Raw genomic sequence first — 5202 nt, forward strand, 5'->3', positions numbered from 1 at the left:
GCCAGCCAAGGAGCTGCCACAGCAAGCCAAGGAGTTCAAGGGGTAGAGATGGGGGAGGTATGAATAGGAGGGGCTATATGGAGATCCTGTCAGCCTAGGTATTATCTGGAATTAGGGACCCTGATCTGGAAGTAGTTTGTTTTGGCTCAGACAGTGACTGAGGTCAATATTTCTGGTCCCAAAAGAAAACCTTTCAGGCCCAGAGGGATAGCTAGGGGCAAGATGAAAGGAGTTCCTGTTTGCCTAGTGCCTTTGGCCAACCCTGGCACTGGGCAATCTTCTAGTTAGGAATTCCTTACTGGTGGAATTCATGGCCTCCAGATAAAAAGTTGGTGGTGTACTTGAGCCTGTCAGATACACAAAAGTGTGGCTCTGACCTCAGGCTTAGCAGTAGCTGTGCAGCAGATGGTGTTACTGGCCAAGTAAGCAAAATGAAGTCTCACCATCTCACTTCTGAGATGTATTCTGTCTGTACTTCCTCCAAGACTGATTTGTTTGTTCTTCCAGCTGTTGTCAAATCACTTCCAACTCTTAGAACCCTTGTATAGAATTTCTGAGGCTGTACATCATTACAGAATCAGAAATCTTTATCTTTCTCCCACAGTAATGCTGATGAGTTTGAACCACTGACATTGCAGTTAACAATCCAGTGTTTATCCTACAGTGCCACCAGTTCTCCGTGGGTTCTTCCGGCAGTCTATGGTATATTCAATATTCTTTAACAGCACCATAATCTAAAGCCTTACTCCCCACTTAAATTCAACTGCTGACTGATTATAGTTCTGATGTGAATTCTTGTTTCAGTCTTTCTCCTTAAGAGAAAGATTTGACTTTCCATTACTCAAGTTTAGATATCCAACTGTCTCTTCATAATCTCAATATACTGAGCTCACTCCAACCTTCAGGGCACATATTTATAATTGCAGAGCTAAAAGGAACTTTGTTATCAAGTGCAGTCCAGTTGGTTCCTACTCATAGCAACCCTGTATTGGGTGTGCTGTGGGCTAATGTGCTGGGCTGCAAGGTTGGTTTGAACTGCAAGGTAGGCAGAACCGATTCAAAGGCACTTAACAACAATAACTCTTTATCAGAGTAGAAGGCCTCACCTTTCTTCCATAGAGTGATTGGTGTGTGTGAACTGCTGACCTTCTGGTTAACAGTCAAGTGCTTATTTCTCAGTGCCACACCAGTGCTCTTTAGCAGTCAATGATTTCAAACAGCCTTTTTTGAAATAACAGCCTTAGCTGTTATTTTTTTGAAATAACAGCCTTAGCTGTTATTTTTCAGCTAAATATTAAATGCTTTGCTCCAAACTAAAAGATCCTAATTGGGCATTTCAGCCTATTATTACTTATTGATGAAAATCTCTCAGTAAAAGTAGATTCCATGAGACAAGGTATTATATTTTATTTTGCTTCCACTTCTTTGACAGTGCTTGACAAAGAAATAGTGGTCAGTAAAAGTTAATTAATGATTGAACATGAATAAATGAGTGAACAAATAAATAATAAACCTACAATCCCCTAACTTTCTTATAGTTCCTCTATGGCCTTTATTTCAGGATTAAGAAATGGAAAAGATAAAATTTTGATAGGACTCTTTTAAAAGGAGAATTTAAAATTTCCTCATTCAAGTAGGAGAAAAATAGTTTTTTGGTAGTCAATTTAAGCAACCCATTTAGCCTCATAGTAAGCTCCTTTGTCAGTATTTCATTAATATTTTATTTACCCATTTATTAAATTCTGCAGTGTTTATAACTATCATAAATGTGTGTGTGTGTGTGTGGCAATTGCTTTTTCCGCTGAACAGTTTAAAGCAATTTATAAACAACCAAAAGTCTGAAACAATGTTATAAGGTGGCATTTGTAATGATGCTATATAAAAATGACATTTGTGTCCGTTATTTTCCCAGTAGTATTTGTATAAACTTTCTATTGCTAATATAACAAATTACTACAGGCTTTGTGGTTTAAAGCAACACAGTTTTATTATTTTATAATTCTATAAGACAAAACGTGAACCTAGTGGCTCTGTAGGACAAGCACTGGACTATGAACCACAAGTTTAGTGGTTCAAGCCTACCAGTCCCTCCTTGGTAGAAAGATAATGCTTCCTGCTCCTGCAAAGATTTACACCCCCAGAAACTCCATACAGGGTCATTTTGAGTCAGAACTGACTCCACAGTACTTAAACACTAATAATAGGTCAAATGTTCAACATGGGTCTTGCTGTAATAAATTTAGGGTTGTCTTTCTTGCTAGAGACTCTAGGGAGAATCTGTCTATTTTCTTCCCTTTTTAAGTTCTAGATGCTGCCCACACTCCATGGATTGTGGCCACTTTTTCCATCAGGAAAGCAAGAATTATGGCATATATGTTACATTTCTCTTTGACTCCAGCTGAAAGTCCCAACTCTGAAGTGCTCTTATGGTTAAAGTGGAAGCACCTGGATAATTCAGGATCCTTTCTCCATCTCAACTCAAGATCTGTAACTTTAATCACATTTTCAAAGTGTCTTTTGCCATGTAGAGGAGCATACTAGAATATTCCAGAGATTAGCGTGTAGAAATTTTTGCAGAGGTGGGGAGGTATGAAGTTACCGTACCAAATAATTTATCAGAAACTTTCAAACAAACGTTGTTGTTGTTAAGTACCGTGGAGTCGGTTCCTACTCATAAAGCAAACGTTGTTGTTGTTAAGTGCCGTCGAGTCGGTTCTGACCCATAGCGACCCTGAACAGGATTTCCGAGGCTGTAAATCTTTACGGGAGCAGAACGCCTCATCTTTCTCCCGCGGAACAGCTGGTAGTTTCGAACTGCTGACCTTGAGGTTCGCAGCCCGATTTGTAACCACTACGCTACCAGAGCTCCTTAGAGCAAACATTAGAGATAGTAGAAAGATTGATCCAAAGTTCATACTCTTGAAGGATGAAGAGGGGGTTCAGACTGTAGGAAATATCTTTGCTCCTTTCATAATTTCACACCGAATCATATTTGGGCACTTTCCCCTACAGGACCTTTTCTATTAATGACTGAGCCATCTTCCATTTACCAAGAAATGTGTGAGTTATAATCTAATTCTGTCAGGTGAAATTCATTCCTTCTAATACTTTGTTACTAACACATTCTGGTTCATAAATCCAGGATATGTCTAAAAATAATAGGCTATACTATTGTCGATTTTATATTTTTCCCATATTTATTTTGAGCCTTTTTGTTGTGTGCCCTATATAATTAAATGTAGATCATATTAGTGGATGGGTGGGAAAGTATTTTGTATGCCATGAATCATTATGTAGAAATAATAAATTAGTAATATTATATTTAAAACCTGAGAAAAATTAAATGCAGATATTTCTTGAGATATTATAAGGTAATATCTTATTAAAAGTCACAAGCAAATTACAGAACACAACAATTGATATATTTTTATATATACCTTTATACACAATATGTTTTCTATGTGTTACGAGCTTCCTTCTGTATGTATTCAACCAATTAGCCAAAACGATTTTGTGTTTTGTGAAGAACTCAATTCAGAATCTACTACATTTCTTCTCCTACCTTTCTTGTGTGCTTCAGATGTTGTCATTCATATCTTGACTCAGGAACTTCAGGATGAGAAAGACTGTACCAGGTTTATGTAGTAGCCAAAGTATACTTTTGTTTGATACAATTATTGTAGAAATTCACAAACCAATTTTCTGATAACTTAAAGACTTATTACAGGTAGGCTCTTCTTTATGCTCTATCAAGATATACTGCTCACTTGTTATTTATACCTAGAGAATGGTAGCTAAAGAGAAATCATTAATAAAGCTTTCCTACTCACTATCCTGGAGCCAGTAATAATGTTGTCTTACTCTTTCAATTTATTTTTTATTTTCATATTTTTGAGCAGAGCTCAGAATTTCAACTTTGAAAATTTCAATAATTTAAAAATTTAAAAAACCAACAAATGTCAATACAACATTATTGACAGCAGAAATACTAAAAAATAAAAATTAACCAATTTATTAGACTGCTTAATATTTGCTTACTTTCTAAAAACCTATTTTTTTTCTGGAATAAAATCATGCCCTTTTATTGTAGTTTGGCAAACTCTATGTATGTATGACTTTCACTACATTTTTCCTTGAGAAATGATAAAGTGATGCCATATTGAATAGGGATTGCTCTGTGTACCAAATTAATTGTTTCAGTAAACATTTTTCACCAACAGTATCACTCATATTAATGGTGTATGAAGACATTAAATCCTCGCTCTTGATAACTTTTGAATATACAGGTGTCATATCAATCTTCTCTTCTTATTGGCCTTGAAACAGCCCTTAGGGAAGCCTGTAAACTCCAGTGTATTTTCCAAAGATTTGCTTGAACTTGATTATAAAGGAGTATAGAATTGAGAAATATTGACATCGAAGTGTGGCATTAAAGCTGACGTGCCAGAGATTGTACACCAGGAAGTTGTTTATTGAACAGGAAGCTGAAACATTTTTTTCCAACTTAACGCTAAATTGAAAAATTGAAATTTTAAGAGAGCATATTCCAGAAAGTAGAGATCCAAGTTTATGAGTTGATAGATGGTGTTCAATATGATTGATGGGAAATGAGTAGCTCCGAACAGCAACCTATTGTAGGATCCACATTCCTTGGGGATTTCTATTGCTTTTAGCCAAGTTAAAAAGAATAATATTGGTTTTGTGCCCTCTAGCTAAAGTCTCCAGTGTAATCCAGTAGCTATGCATCTTTTTACAATGGAATGGACAAAAAGAGAAACCTGACTAGTGAGGACAAATACTTTATCTTCTCTCTGGACAGCTAGTCAATTTCTGGTAATACACAGAACCTATAAATAGCATCTCGACAATGCAGATAGCATAATGGGTTGGGATGAAATCTATGTAGTCACACAACTCATTGCTAACCTTCATGACATGCCAGGGCAGTGTAATAAATCCAATACTATGTTTTAAAAGTTAAATATTGCCCCAGTCACTGAGCCGCCGCCGAGGACTCAGCAGCCGCCCCCTCGAGCCCCCTAGCTCCCCAACGCTCTGTCCCCCATGCCTACCTTCTCCTGTCGCCGACTTCCGCAGGCCATTTCCACCTAGGAAAAGGAATCGTATCATATGTCCGCTATTCAGAACCTCCACTCTTTCGACCCCTTTGCTGATGCAAGTAAGGGTGATGACCTGCTTCCT

At 37.2% G+C, this 5202-nt stretch overlaps 1 pseudogene; it reads right to left on the reverse strand.

The window, feature by feature from the left end:
• Window positions 1-5130, reverse strand: part of LOC102834875 — a 38935-nt pseudogene extending 33805 nt beyond the window's left edge.
• Window positions 5131-5202: the final 72 nt, after the last annotated feature.

The sequence above is a fragment of the Chrysochloris asiatica genome, unplaced genomic scaffold (genome assembly GCF_000296735.1).
Source record: "Chrysochloris asiatica unplaced genomic scaffold, ChrAsi1.0 scaffold00147, whole genome shotgun sequence".
Taxonomy (NCBI): domain Eukaryota; kingdom Metazoa; phylum Chordata; class Mammalia; order Afrosoricida; family Chrysochloridae; genus Chrysochloris; species Chrysochloris asiatica.